The sequence below is a fragment of the Silene latifolia genome, unplaced genomic scaffold (assembly GCF_048544455.1).
Source record: "Silene latifolia isolate original U9 population unplaced genomic scaffold, ASM4854445v1 scaffold_213, whole genome shotgun sequence".
In the NCBI taxonomy this organism is placed as follows: domain Eukaryota; kingdom Viridiplantae; phylum Streptophyta; class Magnoliopsida; order Caryophyllales; family Caryophyllaceae; genus Silene; species Silene latifolia.
This window is the reverse complement of record NW_027413169.1, coordinates 201,522-220,770: the sequence shown is the minus strand read 5'-3', so window position 1 is coordinate 220,770 and position 19,249 is coordinate 201,522. Positions and strand designations below refer to the sequence as shown.

Genomic DNA, 19,249 nt, shown 5'->3' with positions numbered 1-19,249 from the left:
AATATATAGACTTATGTCAGCCTTCTGTAGGTGGTAATACGGTTCTAAAAAGCTCGGTGAAATGTAAGCCTACTAGACTTGTTTTGGGGTCCGGTGTTGTGCATCCTGAACAACAATGTTCTCTTGTATAAAATGTATTTCTGTTTAGAAATCTTTCACTGCTCAAGTTTTGTTACATGGTTTGCGTGTTTAATCGTGGTTGTAGATGCAATGACACTGTTTTTTAGTTTTATCTTATTTTCATTATGTGTTTAGTTAGGTATTTCAGTGTCGCGAAAACAAAAATGTTCTCTTGTATAAAATGTGTTTCCGTTTAGATATATTTGCCTGCTCAGGTGCAGTTACATGGGTTGTCTATTTAATACTGGCTGTAGATGCAATGACACTGTTTTTTAGTTTTTCTTTTATTTATTGTGTGTTTAGTTTACGTCTTTCCGTGTGGCGAGGAATGCTGTTTTGGGGGTGGTTTATAGGTGTTGGAAATGAAGTGTTCCTACGTCTCAGAAGGAAAAACTATTTTGGGTGACGATACTGCGCCAGCGAACGCATAAATAATACAACTTAACAAATAGTATAATCTAGGCTACGACCAAATCATTTTCAATTACCTGTTGACGAACAATGGAAGTATTTAAACACCACATAGAAGAATAATGGTAGTGGATAACACCGTTTTTAAACTGAATAGAATTCAGGTTATCAATTACAAACACGATTTTTAAAGGAAAAGCTGAACTTACAATGATACTAGTTAGAAATTTGGCAACCAACATCTTCCGCAACTACGCTAGAAATTACATCAAACATCTAGGTTGAGAAATACTAAAGCCCTTTTTTTACTTCCAAAACAGTGGTGATCACACTGATCATGCCTTATGTGGACAAGGCCCTCGGGAACTGCGTCCGCGGGATCCACACTAGGCATAATCGACTCGAGGTTCTGTCGAATCGAATTAAGACATGTTAGAGTCGCCACCAAGTTTTTTGGGAACTTGGAACCGTTCAAGTCAACTTTACACCTTTCATCGAAAAGCATAAAGCCAATCGACTACGAGTGATTAAAGATAAAGACTTGTACCCTATATCACTCGATTTGAATGACTCTCGTAATCCAATGGTATTTAGACGGATCCACAAACCATAGATCTTGAGTAAGGGGTGAGGGTACGTGTTGGGAAGCCCATAAGGACACCCAACCCCGCCCATCGATAACGGCCTCTACTAAGTCAAGTGTCGGATTTCAAACAAGGTCATAGCTACTACGATGTATGATATGCAAACGTTGTTTTAACCCTATCATGTGACAACAATTTCTGTGTCGTTTTAGATGCAACTAAACTAACTTTGTCAAAGTTGTAATTTAGCATGTGGGTTGATTGATCTAACAACATGTAAAGCAAACAAACAAGGCTTAAGGGGGAATGGGGGAGCCGTTGGGATCTACCTATTACAAACCAGGCATTTCATGCCGACACAACGATAAATAAATTACAACTCGATCTAATTACAATTGCTACATACAACTCAAAACACGACACAAAACACACGGCCATTGGGCCTTGAAAACCGTGCACATGAGGGTGGCCCACGGCTCACGTGACCCACGGTCCTTGGGTCACTCCTCGTAATGCGTGCTCGCGCTTAATCTCATCGAATTAGACATAAGGCTACGCACCAAAGCATGCATTAGCATAAACCGGGCCATGTTGCTTTAAACAACATGCGGTTTACTACGCTCCTACAAGCATTGGGGAACAACCGTCTAACCAAACAAGACCAAGGTTTTTGAAGAGGTTTTGACTCAAAAGAAGTAAAACAAACTCGAAAATTACAACTCAATAAACAACGATAAATTACAAGCTAACAAATGACAAAGAACGAAAGGTAAGAAATAAAGCGAGGCAAAGAAAGACGTGGCTAACCCCACGGCCTAAAGCCACGGCCAAGATAAAGCCAACCTAGTTCCTAAGTTAGATTCATTGGTTAGATCGAATGATTGCGAAAAGGGATAGGAAACAAGTTAGAAAACGAGTTAGAAACGATGTTGATTGATTGTCGCGCAAGGGTGCATTCTACACGGCCTAAAGGGTCTAATTAGGTCAAATTCGCTAATTAATTTAACTCATCGAGTGTCAATAAGAAGGTGCTAATCACGCACTCTTATACTAGCGAGAAATTAGGTGAAAGAGAGAGATGCATTCAATTGTTTACAGAATCGTCGATTGATTTTATAACTTACGTCGAAGCCACCTATCGTGTCTAATTAGGTTATTAAATTGATCTAATATCGTCTAAATACGTCATATGTTAACAATCAGAGGTTAAACTAACATACAACGGATCCTAGGGTATGTCGAATTGGCCGAAACAACGAGGGGGTCAAAAGCGAAGAACGAAGTCAGATAATTGTTTTATTTATGCCCTACCTTGAACACGAGGATATGTAAATGAGACGGGGGTGTACGACCGACTGATGTAGCGGTTTCTTTTCCCATCTCAAGTCAACGCGGGTGTTCATGGTGGTACTTTAACTCATACTCGGACTAACTTGTTTCATAGTTAATTAAAACAAACGATAAACAAAACGAAAACAAACAAAAAACAAACTATAAAAAAAAGCATAAAAAAACGAAATAAAAAAAGAGAGAGAAGGGGATTTGATGCACCCTCAACCTACATGTATCGTTGACACCGTCTTGGGTCGTAATCGATGGTAGATTTTATCTCGAGAGGCCGTCGTCGACGAAGAATAAAGCAAACACGCGTTTTGGAAAGTTTCTGGACAGCGATTTTAAAACAGTGATATCTCCCTCGTTTCACGACGAAAATTCGATTTAAAAGATGTTTTGGAAACTAGAAAGAGAGGAGAACAAGGATCTTAAAGCAACCCCTGCTCGTTTTGGGTTATTGGGCACGAAAAACGAGCACAAACAGAACTGGACAGACAAGAAGAAACCGCGAAAACAGAGTGTTATTTCACTCTGTTTTTCGAGGGATTTCGTGTACTCTCAAGGGCAATTTGGCTCGTAATTCTTGGTCTAATGTGTAGATGGATGTTATGTGGTTAATTAGGAACAAGAAACTCGAATTTTTATGGAGGTTTGATGGAGGAAACGAATGGGTTTTTTGAAGAGGACACACAAACAGTTTCAGTTTGTGTGTCGGTTTTGTTTAGGGTTTTTGAAGGATGTTTAGGGTTTGTTTCTGAGGTTTAAAGCTTGTATGTGATGCTTGGATGTATGGAGAACTTAGAGGAATGAATGTATGGTCAAGGGGTGGTATTTATAAGGAGTTAAAATAGGTTAAAAGAGAGGGGAGGCAAATCGGGCTAGCTCACGGATGGCTGCTGTCCATCGATTTTTGTGAGGGTTTGAGGAGGGTTTTCTTGGTGATTAAGCTAGGATAATATGGGTAGGATACTAGGGTATGGGTTAGGGTTAATGGGTACGGGTCTTGGTAGTGTTTGGAGCGGGTTTGGGCTCGCGAATTGAGCTGCAAAACAGGGCATACGGGATTGGATTGCGGGCTGCTTGTGAGGGGTTTGGGACGGGAATTTGGGCTGCTTGTGAGGGGGTTCGAACATGGGTTGATGGGTATTGGTCTAGGTGGGTTAATGTACTCGAGATTCGTGCCAATTCGCAAAGGAAACGGGCTTAAAAACCGAGCTAAAATCGAGCTCAAAACACACGGTTAAAAACGAGTTCTTCGCTTTTAAAATCAATTTTTCAAATCAATTAATAAATTAAAATAAATGACTTTTCAAATCAAATATACTCATAAAATGATTTTTCAAATCAATTATTTATTTTATTTTCAATAAAATAAACTTGGGAAAATAAATTCAAAATAAAATAAAATAAATTGAATTTACCTAAAAAACCATAATTTAAATATCATTCAAATTAACAAAATGAACTCACTAAAAAACATTAAATTAAATATCATTTAAAATAATAAAATGAATTCCCTTTAAAAAAACATTAATTTAAATATCATTTAAATTAATAAAATACTTCATCGACGACGCCCATTCTACCTCGTAAAACGAGCTCCAAATAATGACAATGACAACTAAAGAATACATGTGTCCTATCATCATCGGGTGTTTGTCGGGTTCTCTATAAATTCCAATATCGACGGATACGGGTATCTACAGAGCCCCCACTTTGACTGAGGCTTGGATAAGGCGAAAGTCAAAGTATACCCCAGTCCCTTTCGACCCGAGGATTCTCATGGGTCGTTTATAGTCCATTAGACTTGCGTATATAAGCTCGCCAGCCATAAGAAGAGATCATACCTGAAACTTCGTCAGGGATTAACTCTTCCTTCTGTTGCGTCGAATTATCTTCGTTGGTCATCGACCCATAAGTTGCATAAATGGTGGGTTGAGCCTTATCCTTAGGCGCCTACGTATCCGTTTCTCGACGGAATCAAACCCGCGTCGTAGTTCTAAGAATCGCGACACATGCCCAAAGTTTATCATCTGCTGGCCTTTGTCCAAAATTCATCATCTCACGACATTTGCCCAAAATTTATCATCTGCTGGCGCTTGTCCGAATGGGACGGGACTTTCCAAGGAGGTTGCCGCCACTTTCATCATTTGCTTTCAGCTACGGAATTCTTCCATTTCATACTCTTGTATTGAATTGAATTCTTGGTGGATGTCATCCATTACATCTTGATAGTGGTCTCTCAAGCCAACGGCTTCAGAGTCCCCGTTGCGATGGCTCTAAAGTCGAAGACTTTAGAGCCCCCAGTTGAAGCATATCCTGCTACATTTGAAACACAAAAAACGTACTAGCAATAATCATCACATAAGCACATTTGGATCATCGATCTTGAAATTGGATCATTTTGAAGTACTGGGTCATCGACCCGAAAGTTGAATTTGATAATTTTGAATAATTGGGCCATCGACCCGAAAATTGAATTTGAAATTTTGAAATTTTGAAATCGAACCTTGATGGGTGAGCATGAAATGCGACTCAGACATTCTATATGACTCGCGAACAACGTGGGCGTAGCCCGCTACCGCAAAACAAAAAAAGAAAATAAAACCGTAAGTGTGCACGGGCTTTAATTCAAATATGGACTTGTCGAGGGTAGAAAAAGTAAATCGGCCGTTCCGGCGCTCCCCAAAACGCGATAGATGTGCGAAAACCCGATGCATCGTGCCAAAGATTGGTGTGAGCTGGGGCGGGCCTAAGAGGCGCGCGACCCAAGGCCCACACGGCTCAGAAAAAACGGCATCCTAGGGGTGTCATCCTAGATGCTTCCTTCCCTTATACTTTCTATATATAAGGAAGAGTCAGATTGCAAATTTATTCTGCTTTCTTCCAAATAACATAAATCATTATGAATAATCTAGCGAGTGCTATGCGAGCGTGGGAGACAGACTTCACTGGCGCAGAGAGACAAGAATTAAAGACCGCTCAACTGGCGCAATTACTTCCCTTACGCCAGATTCCCCTTCAACCTGCGTTGTTGGAACACTGCCTTAGCTATTGGGATCCTCTGAACCATGTCTTTGCTTTTCCTGAGGGGGAGATCTGCCCTCTACCCGAAGAGTTTTCTGCCCTGGGAGGATGGGATGCTGAGGCCATACCGGCTATACCTAAATTTCATTCAGGGTGGCGTGGAACATATCTAGACTGCCTTGGCCTTTCCAGGACGGAGTCTGAGGGGATAGTTAATGGTGACGAAGTCAACCTTTTTGCTATTCATCGGAAATTCTGTATCCTGCGGAACAGTACTTTACTGCCAGCGTACTGCCGCAGGGCCTTTGGATTGATCATGCTTCACCTCTATGTCTTCGAAGGTAGGATGAACAAGACAACTTGTGTAGGACAAGCGAAGCTTTTGTCCATTGTGTCCCAGATGGAGACAGGACATAACCCCTCCTGGATTATTCTCGCTGAAACCCTCCGGGGTTTAGATGCTAAGAAAATGAACCCTGGTACTGATTGGTCGGGATGCTCCCGTCTACTGCAGGTAACAAAATCTATTCTCCTGATTTCGCATCCTTGATTAATTTTCCTTTTATCACAAATCTTGTCACGTTTTTGTTGCATTCTGCCACGATTTTGTCACGATTTTGCTGCATTCTGCCACGATCTTGCTGTATTCTGCCACGATTCCTGCCACGATTCCGTTTTTTCCTTCTTTTTCTTTTTTCTTTTTTTTTTCGTCTCTTTTTTTCGTTTTTTTTCTCTTCTTTTTTTTTTCGTCTCTTTTTTTTTTTCGTCTTTTTCATGTTTTTTTTTTTTTTTTTTTTTTTTTTTTTTTTTTCAGGTGTGGCTTTGCGAGAGATTTTGGCTCTTCGCCCCGCCGCGTGAGCCCAGCTCGTATCTCGCTCGTATGCTGACTATGCGTGCCAAGCGATATGAAGACGAGCATCAAAATGACCTTGCATATTGGCGAAACAAACTGACAGGAGGGGAGTGTCGCCCTCTTTGCTGGTTCATGCCTTGGCTTCGCCTCAAATCCTTTACTATCCTTCCGGAAGATGACAAGACCGGCGTTTGCAGCCATCAAGGGGTTAGAGAGGTCTATTCACATTTACCCGACCGACCGCCCCGCGTCGGATGGGCCGCAGACAAATAATTCCCAAGTGTGAGGTCATTGGGGACGAGCAAGAGAGCCAATTCCTCTATATGTGATGATTGGCTCAAAAGGTGGCACCAAAGGCGTCTTTGGTACGTATCTGCGCGCCCTCGTACTACCCGGTATCCCCGTCTTATACTAAATGGCTTAAAGAGAAGACCGAATCTGGTAAGGACTTGTGTCGGAAGGATGAGCTTGTCGACATCAAATATTATGACAAAAGAAAGATCGCGACTTCTTTGTTAACGATCTTTCGTCCGCATCCGGACCTGAAGCTAAGACCGAGAAGACTCCTAAGACCGACTCACAAAGCGATGTGTGTGGAAACGGTTGGGTTCAAAGGCACACTCGGGCTCAACCTTAGAAGGGAGGCTTGGTCCTCGCTTGAGTGTAAAAGATAGGCTGAGCCCTCGGGAGGAAATGACGATTCCTCCTAAGAAGCGCTAGAAAGAACACAACTACCCCTCCCCTCCTGGAGCCTCGGTCACGTGACCCAAAAGGCAAAGGGAAAACGAAGATGTAGGAGCCTTCGACTCCAAATATATTATTTGATACTACTACTTATTATTTGTTGCTAGTTGTTTTCTTTTTTTTTTTGAAGGATGTAATGGGCATCGCCCGATCTTTAATAAGACTTACTATCTATTAAAAATTCCGTTTACGCATAAAATTTCATTTTATTCAAGGAAGGGTCGGTTGTACTCTTTTAAAGAGTCGCCTACGTATCTATCAACAGAATCAAACCGAGCTCGTAGTTCCACAAAACAAACGCGCTACAATCATCGATTTATAACGCACAAAAAGCAACGAAGCAAAAGTGCCGCGGCCTAGACTCGCTCACGAGCACTGCAATTCAAAATGTTTATTTTACGACATTGAGAATGAGTTCTACGGATAGTATTTCTTCGATTGATCCAAATTCGTCGGATTCGCAAAATCATTTCCATCTAGATCCGTCGATCAATGCGCCTCCCGATAATATTTTCTTTACTGTAAGGACCGCCCAATTCGGCTTGAATTTTCCCCTCGGGTCGATTGGTAATAAAGCGCGCCTGACTTTAGGACCAAATCCCCATCTTTTATTCCTCGAGGTTTCACCTTCTTGTTAAATGCCCTTTGTATCCTTTTCTGATAGAGTTGAACATGGTGTAACGCATTTAGCCGTCGCTCGTCGAGCATGACCAAGGAATCATACCCGGCTTGCTGACCCGTCAACCGAGGGACCCGACTTTCTAACAGATCCTTAAAGAAGGTACCTCTAATTCGATAGGTGAACGCCTCCATCCCATACGTTAAATAGAACGGAGTTGCTCCATGGTCTGTGCGAATAAACGTTCAGATCCCCATAGTGCGAACGGTATCTTTTCCGGCCATTCGCGATAATTGTCGGTCATCTTCTTGAGAATCACAGTGATTGTCTTGTTGGCGGCTTCCACCGCACCATTTGTTTGAGGTCGATACGGTGACGACTTGTGGTGTTTGATTTTATACTTTTCAAGTATTACTAGCATTTCAAAGATGGAAGTGAGTGCCATGATCGCTAATGAGCTCATGCGGCACCCCATATCTGCAAATGATTTCATTCTGAATGAACTTTGCTACCTGCTTTGCTTGTAGAACTTTGTACGATTTCACTTCCACCCACTTCGTGAAGTAATCGATGGCGACTAACATGAAGCAATGCCCACCTGTTCCGGATGGGTTGACCTTTCCGATAATGTCGATTCCCCATGTTGAGAAAGGTCATGGTGATGTCGAGTATATAACGAAATGACGGTGGCACATCTTTGTATGTTTGCGAAGATTTGGCAATTATGGCAATGTTTGACATATTGGCGACAATCTGTCTCCATCGTGGTCCAATAATACCCTAATCTCATGATTTTACGAACCAAAGATATGGGCGTTCATGTGTGGGCCACACTCTCCGTCATGGACTTCTTCCATGACTCTTTTCGATTGGTGAGTCTATGCATCGCGAAGGATGTTCTGCGCGTCTTCTTGTACAATTGTCCGTCATTGGTTCTAACGAACTGAGCGGCTAGCATTCGAATAGCGCGCTTTCCGCGGTTATCCATGTCGGGTGGATACTCTCCTGATTCTTTAAATTTCAGAATAGCATGATACCAAGGTTCGGCCTCGGTTTCTTCTGTGTCTCCGATTACATTAACATAGGCGGGTGATGATCTTCGTTCGACACATATCGGCATAGTATCCATATGATCGGTATGTTGATCGAGCGCTAGCTTTGATAGTGCATCCGCAAACTGGTTTTCATCTCTGGGGAGGTGCACGTACTTGACATCGGCGAACAACTTTTCTAGTTCTTCGATTTTTGCTTGGTACGGAGCCAAGCTATCACTTCGGGTTTTCCACGTCCCGGCCACTTGATTGATCACTAATGACGAGTCCCCATGTACTACAAGCTTTTTGATACCTAACTCGAGAGCACTGTGCAAACCGAGTAGGCATGCTTCATATTCAGCCGCGTTATTAGTGACGTTAAAGTCCAACTTGATCGAAATAGGAACATGTTCACCTTCTGGCGAAATGAGTAGAACTCCTATCCCGTATTCCCTATAGTTCGATGCTCCATCGAAATAGAGGTCCCACGTATCATTGTCTATGTGAACGATATCCTCGTCGGGAAACGACCATGTATCCACAACCTCGCTTTCTTCTATCGGGTTATCCGCCAGAAGTCCAATCAACCGCCCTTCCCTTTATCACTATTTAGCGGTACATATTTCAGGTCGAACTCGGAAAGCATCAAAGTCCATCTTGACACCCTGTCGTTCGTAATCGGTTTTTCAAACAAGTATTTGATCGGGTCCATCTTCGAGTGGATGCGACACTATGACCGAGCATGTAGTGCCGTAACTTCTTCGTCGCCCATACTAAAGCCAAACATGTCTTTTCGAGTTGAGTATACTTGATTTCATACTCCAAGAACTTTTTACTAATGTAGTAAATTGCTCTTTCCTCTTTATCGACTGTTTGCGCTAGCATTGCCCCCATTGCAGTATCCGTGACTGTAAGATACAACAAAAGTGGTAACCCAGCCGTTGGTGGGCTGAGCACGGGAGGGGAAGATAGTATTTCTTTGATCTTATCGAACGCAGCTTGACAGTGATCATCCCATACGACGTGTTCCCCGACCTTCAATTTCTTGAAAATTGGTTCGCATATCATAGTTAGCCTTGCCACGAACCGACTTATATATTGGATTCTTCCCAGGAAACCTCGAATTTCCCTCTCGGTTTTCGGGTGAGGCATTTCCATTATAGCCTTTATTTTTGATGGGTCCACCTCGATGCCACGGTGGCTAACGATGTGACCCAACAGTTTGCCGGATGTGACTCCGAATGCGCATTTTTGTGGATTCAACCTCATGTTATACTTGCGCAGTCGCTCGAAGAATTTGCGTAACGTACCAAGGTGGCCATCACGCTCCTTTGACTTGACAATCATGTCGTCGACATAAACCTCGACTTCCTTGTGCATCAAATCATGTAACAATGTTGTCGCGGTCCTCTGGTATGTAGCCCCTGCGTTTATCAACCCAAAAGGCATTACTGTGTAGCAATAGGTTCCCCATTGCGTTCTGAACGCAGTCTTATGCATGTCTTCTTTCGCCATCTTGATTTGATTATAACCGGCGTATCCATCCATGAAGGATAGTAACGCGTGTTTTACCGTGTTGTCAACCAGGATATCGATGTGAGGTAATGGGAAATCGTCCTTCGGACTTGCCTTGTTTAAATCTCGGAAGTCAACACAAACCCGAACTTTACCATCTTTCTTGGGCACTGGAACGACGTTAGCCACCCAGTCCGAGTATTCTGACACCTTGATGAACCCAGCTTTGAGTTGCTTGTCGATTTCTTCTTTGACCTTTAGAGACCAATCCGTATGCATTTTGCGTAGTTTCTGTTTGGCCGGCTTATATCCCGGCTTGATTGGGATCCTGTGCTCTGCAATTTCCCTATCAATGCCTGGCATGTCTTTGTAGGACCATGCGAAAACATCTTTGAACTCATGCAACAGATCAGTGAACCCCTGTCTTTCGGTGGGACTTAAAGTAGTTCCTATTTTAAGCTCATGTGGTTCTAAGATTGTACCTACATTGATAGTTTCGGTATCTTCGATGACCGAAGTTTTCTGTTCGTATTCTTCCAACCCTTTTATCAACTGTAGAGGTGGTTCCCTTTCTTCTTCCTCTTCTTCTTCGACCAACTGTTCATCCTCGACCTCAGTCTCAATGTCATTATTAAAACAATCATTTTCAAAGTTTGAATTGCAATGTAAGTAAGACAAGTCGTAAGCAAACTGGTTCATATTATTATTGATTTGAAATCGCGCGAAATGCGCTAACATTTGAGCCAACTGATCAGAACTCAGTGGCGAGATAGGGGTATTCGGGACAGCCCCGGAATACCACCATTAGGAAAAGGTGCATAGGAAGGGAAAGCTAGGGAGGGGTATTTTCAACACCCGACTCCTTAGACTCAATCTTAGGACCTATCTCGGACTCGGACTCCGACTCGACTCGGACTCGGAGAATCGGTAACATCATTCGGCTTGAACATCTCTCCTTCTCCCGTTGTCAACTTGAAAAGAAGTCCTTTGTTGTCAGTCCACTTGATTGTTTTCCGCCATCCCGTGTTGGTCCTAAGAGGATCCACATCGGTGATGAGGGTAGATGGGTCGAACCGCTCGCTTCTCAGGATCATGTTTACCAAATCTTCGTTTGGTATTGGTGATTTCTTCTCTTCACCAAAAAGGAGACCCATGGCTTTCTCGTCATTCATTGGATCCGATTTGGTTTCTATTGGCATAACGGTCAGAATGTCTTCAGGGATGTAGTAGCAGTCTTGGAATACTTCGATTCCCGGGACCATAAGGTTCTTCTTTGGGTCAAAGATAGGTTCGGGGAAGTCCATGCAAGGGAGTTCTTCCCCAGCTCTCACGAAGTGACCGTTTAGAGTTAGGTGATACGGTCCCATTTTAATATCTCGATCTTCGATCGTTCTTCCCCTCTTTTCCCGTAGATCTTTCTCAGTGGGCTCATATCCAAGCCCGAAAGTTACTCCTTTGGCTACGGGTGGTTTCAACTTGAAAGCCTCCTCTTTTCTAGGATATAAAGAGAAACCGAAGTACTTCCCAGTTTTGAGGATCACCTCACAAACATGACTTCCCGTATATAGATCCATATTTTTGGAGTTCAGCTCGATCATATTGACAATCTCGAAACCGCATGCGTCATTGGTAGCTTCGACCCTTACTTCGAAGTAATGTCTCCTCCTGCTACGATAATGGCGTGGCGTCAATGGTGACGGTTTTGCCATTGAGTGGGACCTTGATTTTTCGATGCAGCGTCGATGTTACGGCCCTCGCAGCATGGATCCAGGGCCTTCCCAACAATAAGTTGAAGGATGAACATATGTCAATCACTTGGCAACTTATTTTCTTTTCCACTTGCCCGTCTCGTACTACCAGTCGACAAGTCCACTCACTCGACGCACAAAGGCCGTCGAATGCCCGAACCGTCAAGCGTCGTGGGGATGAAGTCATTCTTCTCCAAGCCCAGAATGTGCGCCGTTTTCAGAGGGAGTACGTTGACGGCCGATCCGTCGTCAACCAAAGTCATAGGGATATGCTTGTTGAGACACACGGTAGCAATATAGAGGGCCAGGTTATGTCGAGGCCCGAACGGTGGCAGATCTTCGTCGGAGAATGTCACACCGTTGGTAATCTGAGGCCGATTCTGGGCGATGTGAGTGACCATGTCCGCAGGAGTAGTATTCGACGACACGGTCATGTTCATCAAAGCTTGTAACAAAGCTTGACGATGTTCGAAAGAGCTCAGGATAAGTTGCCAGATAGATACGTCGGCCTTAGTCTTTTGGAGTTGCTTGATGAGGGAAGCCTCGGAGGTCGACCCTTCACCAAGAACTTCGACCACTGCCGGCTCCTTTTGAGGTGCCTTACTCGGGATATCCTTAGCTTTCTCCACACGATATGGGCGCCCGGATCTAGTCAAATGATTTGACTCTAGGGCATCTTGCCTCACCTTTAAGATTTCTTCTTGGGTGTGAGGAATTGTCGCACCTTTGACGAGGTAAACATCATCCTCGTCATCAGCCCAAACGCCATTGATCTCATTGCCGCTTCGGAGTATGTAAGGAGTACAATCAACAACAAAATCCCCGAATGTAATCTCGTTTCTTGAGCTTGGTAGGAATTCGGAGCAATCTACGAATATTCTTCCGACGAACACCCCTTTTAGACGACATGGGCGGATCAAGTGAGAGTAATCGACACTATCTTCGGTAGAGACAAAGTTAGTGTGGTCGCCAAACGGATTGGTGACGTTGTTGGGCTTTATGGCCGGGATTGGGAGCGTTCCGTTCTCAATCATATCTTGAATTTCGTGCTTTAGTCTAAAGCACCTTTCGAAGATCGTGTCCTTTCCCTTGATGAAAGGCACGAGGCATCGGTTTGTACCATTTGCCTTGTTGTTCAGCAGGTGGATCCGGAGTTGGACCAATGGGCTTCAACTTTCCTTGGGCCATGAGCCTTTGGAGAGCGTAGGCGTAAGTGCATCCGATATCGGTGAATACCCTCGGAGCTTGGCGTGGAGGCCTTTTTGACTGTCCATCTAAGAGATTGACAGTTTCCACAAAGTGGGCCGCTGCGGGCGCTTTTGCTTTAGATGACGAAGCCCCTTGGCATCCCTTTGGCTTCTCAGCCTCAGCAATTCGGACATCGTCCTCTACCTTTATCCCGATCCTTATCAATTCTTTGAAAGAACCAAAATTCTGGTATTTCAGAGCATTACGGTAAACAGGTCGTAAATTCTTCACGAACTTGTCTACCATTTCAACTTCATCAGGCTTCTTAGCTAGTTTTACGCTTTCAGCGCGCCATCTTGAAGAAATTCAAGTAAAGCCCTCTTTCTCCTTTTGTGTCATAACCTCCAAAGTTCTTATGTTGGTTTGAATCTCAACATTGTCGATAGTGCTTGCGAACTCCACCGTAATATCTTCGAAAGTGGGGAAGTTCTTAAGGTCAAGATTATAGAACCAAGCCTTTGGGTGTTCACCCGAGAGATTGGGCGAAAATTTCGAGAGAGCATATCAGCGGTACTCCCTTCGATGCTAAGTACCCTTTGTAGGCCTTAACATGGTGGATCGGATCTTCGAGTGCCCTTGAACTTTGGGATGTCGGTGAGTACCATGTTCGTGGGCAACTTATCTCCGAATCGGGGCATAGGCCCTAGCATTCTCATAGTGGATATTCTTCCCTTGGGAGAGCTTCAAACGGTCCTCGATGAACTTGAACCGTTTCTCCAAATCAGTCAGAGGTGGAGTAGATGAAGAGGAATCTTCAACCAACTTAGACTCGATCACATCCATTCGGGTCATCATGAGGTTCACGGCCTCCGTGAGCTTGTTGATAGCATCTTCCATTGCTTGACGTCGGGTTTTTGGCGGCCTTTCTACAAGAAAACCCCGTACTGAGTCAATATTTAAAGTAAGAGCCCCTGCACACTTAAAGACACGACTCCAACTTGACTCAAACAAAGACTTGACTTGAGGTTGACTAACCAAAGGTTTGACTCACGGTTTGATTTAGACATCGGTTCATTTTAGACTCGACAAAACGACATGACTCAAACTGTCATAACTCGATTCTAAACTGGACTTGGTGTGACTAAACCCGTGATTGGGCTAACATAGCCCATGGGTTCGAGTGAAACGTCCATAAGGCCTAGCTCGGACGTTTTTTTGTGGACTATTCTAGACCAAAAGGTCGACCAACATGACTCAAAGCCCAAGAGGTGAGTTTGGGTGACCCAACAAGGTCGTGTTCTAGACTCTTAGAACGAAACATACCCGGCCTAACACGGCCATGACCCGGACACGACTCGACGCATTTCATGCTTGGTTGAGGTTCGTGAAACATTTTGGATTGATTTTGAAAAACGAATGATCGATTTGAAAAATGAGATTTGAAATGGGCAGCATGCCGGCTATAAAAGCTTATTTTGGCCGAAAATTCTAGTCCTATTTGGGCAGCATTCCGCGTTTTGAAAATCTTGCTAAGTTTTGAAAGTAAGTTGTCCAAAAGTTCGGTTTTGAAAACGACATGGAATTTTCGAAAAAAGACTTGGGAGACCAAATTGCACATTGTCATTCTCATGTTGTAAGGATGTATGCTCCTAGACATCTCTAAGTCTCGGCAAGTCTTCTACAAGAAGGTCTATGCCCTCCATCCTTTTGCGGTCTTATAGAGCGAGGTGTCTTAAGGTAAAGTACCTAGAAGATCGTCCCCACCCTCAAGAACCACGCGAGGCGGAGTGGAAGCGAGCAATGTGCAGCTTCCTGGCATAGTGGGACGTCGCCCCCCACGCATCACGAAGAAACGCTGGGACGGCCCGGGTAAGTCCTTAAGGGTTTATGCATGAATCGTAGCACTATGAGTAATGTTTTACTTTCCAACACTTTCTTTTCAAGTTTCACCTCGGAGGAAAAGACCCTAGAAACACAGTGTAACTAGTCCTCTCTTCCCCAGCGGAGTCGCCAAACTGTGGACAAGGCCCTCGGGAACTGCGTCCGCGGGATCCACACTAGGCATAATCGACTCGAGGTTCTGTCGAATCGAATTAAGACATGTTAGAGTCGCCACCAAGTTTTTTGGGAACTTGGAACCGTTCAAGTCAACTTTACACCTTTCATCGAAAAGCATAAAGCCAATCGACTACGAGTGATTAAAGATAAAGACTTGTACCCTATATCACTCGATTTGAATGACTCTCGTAATCCAATGGTATTTAGACGGATCCACAAACCATAGATCTTGAGTAAGGGGTGAGGGTACGTGTTGGGAAGCCCATAAGGACACCCAACCCCGCCCGTCGATAACGGCCTCTACTAAGTCAAGTGTCGGATTTCAAACAAGGTCATAGCTACTACGATGTATGATATGCAAACGTTGTTTTAACCCTATCATGTGACAACGATTTCTGTGTCGTTTTAGATGCAACTAAACTAACTTTGTCAAAGTTGTAATTTAGCATGTGGGTTGATTGATCTAACAACATGTAAAGCAAACAAACAAGGCTTAAGGGGAAATGGGGGAGCCGTTGGGATCTACCTATTACAAACCAGGCATTTCATGCCGACACAACGATAAATAAATTACAACTCGATCTAATTACAATTGCTACATACAACTCAAAACACGACACAAAACACACGGCCATTGGGCCTTGAAAACCGTGCACATGAGGGTGGCCCACGGCTCACATGACCCACGGTCCTTGGGTCACTCCTCGTAATGCGTGCTCGCGCTTAATCTCATCGAATTAGACATAAGGCTACGCACCAAAGCATGCATTAGCATAAACCGAGCCATGTTGCTTTAAACAACATGCGGTTTACTACGCTCCTACAAGCATTGGGGAACAACCGTCTAACCAAACAAGACCAAGGTTTTTGAAGAGGTTTTGACTCAAAAGAAGTAAAACAAACTCGAAAATTACAACTCAATAAACAACGATAAATTACAAGCTAACAAACGACAAAGAACGAAAGGTAAGAAATAAAGCGAGGCAAAGAAAGACGTGGCTAACCCCACGGCCTAAAGCCACGGCCAAGATAAAGCCAACCTAGTTCCTAAGTTAGATTCATTGGTTAGATCGAATGATTGCGAAAAGGGATAGGAAACAAGTTAGAAAACGAGTTAGAAACGATGTTGATTGATTGTCGCGCAAGGGTGCATTCTACACGGCCTAAAGGATCTAATTAGGTCAAATTCGCTAATTAATTTAACTCATCGAGTGTCAATAAGAAGGTGCTAATCACGCACTCTTATACTAGCGAGAAATTAGGTGAAAGAGAGAGATGCATTCAATTGTTTACAGAATCGTCGATTGATTTTATAACTTACGTCGAAGCCACCTATCGTGTCTAATTAGGTTATTAAATTGATCTAATATCATCTAAATACATCATATGTTAACAATCAGAGGTTAAACTAACATACAACGGATCTTAGGGTATGTCGAATTGGCCGAAACAACGAGGGGGTCAAAAGCGAAGAACGAAGTCAGATAATTGTTTTATTTATGCCCTACCTTGAACACGAGGATATGTAAATGAGACGGGGGTGTACGACCGACTGATGTAGCGGTTTTTTTTCCCATCTCAAGTCAACGCGGGTGTTCATAGTGGTACTTTAACTCATACTCGGACTAACTAGTTTCATAGTTAATTAAAACAAACGATAAACAAAACGAAAACAAATAAAAAACAAACTATAAAAAAAAGCATAAAAAAACGAAATAAAAAAAGAGAGAGAAGGGGATTTGATGCACCCTCAACCTACATGTATCGTTGACACCGTCTTGGGTCGTAATCGATGGTAGATTTTATCTCGAGAGGCCGTCGTCGACGAAGAATAAAGCAAACACGCGTTTTGGAAAGTTTCTGGACAGCGATTTTAAAACAGTGATATCTCCCTCGTTTCACGACGAAAATTCGATTTAAAAGATGTTTTGGAAACTAGAAAGAGAGGAGAACAAGGATCTTAAAGCAACCCCTGCTCGTTTTGGGTTATTTGGCACGAAAAACGAGCACAAACAGAACTGGACAGACAAGAAGAAACCGCGAAAACAGAGTGTTATTTCACTCTGTTTTTCGAGGGATTTCGTGTACTCTCAAGGGCAATTTGGCTCGTAATTCTTGGTCTAATGTGTAGATGGATGTTATGTGGTTAATTAGGAACAAGAAACTCGAATTTTTATGGAGGTTTGATGGAGGAACGAATGGGTTTTCGAAGAGGACACACAAACAGTTTCAGTTTGTGTGTCGGTTTTATTTAGGGTTTTTGAAGGATGTTTAGGGTTTGTTTCTGAGGTTTAAAGCTTGTATGTGATGCTTGGATGTATGGAGAACTTAGAGGAATGAATGTATGGTCAAGGGGTGGTATTTATAAGGAGTTAAAATAGGTTAAAAGAGAGGGGAGGCAAATCGGGCTAGCTCACGGATGGCTGCTGTCCATCGATTTTTGTGAGGGTTTGAGGAGGGTTTTCTTGGTGATTAAGCTAGGATAATATGGGTAGGATACTAGGGTATGGGTTAGGGTTAATGGGTACGGGTCTTGGTAGTGTTTGGAGCGGGTTTGGGCTCGCGAATTGAGCTGCAAAACAGGGCATACGGGATTGGATTGCGGGCTGCTTGTGAGGGGTTTGGGACGAGAATTTGGGCTGCTTGTGAGGGGGTTCGAACATGGGTTGATGGGTATTGGTCTAGGTGGGTTAATGTACTCGAGATTCGTGCCAATTCGCAAAGGAAACGGGCTTAAAAACCGAGCTAAAATCGAGCTCAAAACACACGGTTAAAAACGAGTTCTTCGCTTTTAAAATCGATTTTTCAAATCAATTAATAAATTAAAATAAATGACTTTTCAAATCAAATATACTCATAAAATGATTTTTCAAATCAATTATTTATTTTATTTTCAATAAAATAAACTTGGGAAAATAAATTCAAAATAAAATAAAATAAATTGAATTTACCTAAAAAACCATAATTTAAATATCATTCAAATTAACAAAATGAACTCACTAAAAAACATTAAATTAAATATCATTTAAAATAATAAAATGAATTCCCTTTAAAAAAACATTAATTTAAATATCATTTAAATTAATAAAATACTTCATCGACGACGCCCATTCTACCTCGTAAAACGAGCTCCAAATAATGACAATGACAACTAAAGAATACATGTGTCCTATCATCATCGGGTGTTTGTCGGGTTCTCTATAAATTCCAATATCGACGGATACGGGTATCTACACCTTACTTAGAGGATCAGAACTCGTGGTAACAGCTTCCCTCAGATGAAGACGATACCTCTAACTCACGCCTCCTTTCTTTAAAGAGCCTATCTTCACGTAGAACCTCAACATGGTCACAATAAATTTCAATTCTACACGGGTATTCAGTTTCGCCATCCTGAGGTTTGATGTACCAACGACATCCAGCAGACAAATCAAAAACTATTTTCCATTGAAAGACATTTTCAATTCTTTCAAAGAAAATTATAACTTCCCCCTCAAGTTTCTCCAGTAATTCCATCCTCTGATGCACACCATCTGATTCATGTGAGATAAAATCAACCAGTCGCTAAATAAAGTCAAACAAGTTAAACGTGCATACTTACTGTTCCGGGTGTAATTCCAGAGCAGTGTTGTTTACCACGCAAGCTTGGTGAATGGATGTCTTTCCTTGCCTTGACTCTTCCTCTCGGTCTCTCCTGAAACAATGAACAAACTGAGGGCTCGGCTTTGCACCGAGCGTACTCACTCCGACGCTCAAGTCAGTGAACTTAAAGGGATTAAGTTGTATGTTACTTGACAAAGTATATTGTAGAGAGATAAGGGAGATTATACCAAATGAATAGTGAGTTTTAGGTTAGATTCTGGATCTTTTCCTCAATGAGGGTTGAGGAGTATTTATAAACTTTCACCTTTTGTCACGTAGTGGCCAAGTGGCCAAGTGGCTAGCAGGTGGAAAGACTGATCTACCCTCGGCCGAGGGACCCATGGCAGGCCGGCGGGCCCCGTTAACTTCAT

General features: G+C 42.9%; 1 long non-coding RNA gene across 1 annotated transcript in view; it reads right to left on the bottom strand.

Annotated features, from left to right (window-relative positions):
* Positions 1 to 645: 645 nt before the first annotated feature.
* The window catches only part of LOC141638670 (uncharacterized), a 42,721-nt gene continuing 24,117 nt past the window's right edge, over positions 646 to 19,249 (bottom strand). The window contains exons 3-4 of the long non-coding RNA XR_012542179.1: positions 18,473 to 18,769; positions 646 to 872 (exon numbers count right to left, since the gene is read on the bottom strand). This is a non-coding gene — a long non-coding RNA (uncharacterized LOC141638670). The remainder of the gene's footprint in view (positions 873 to 18,472; positions 18,770 to 19,249) is intronic.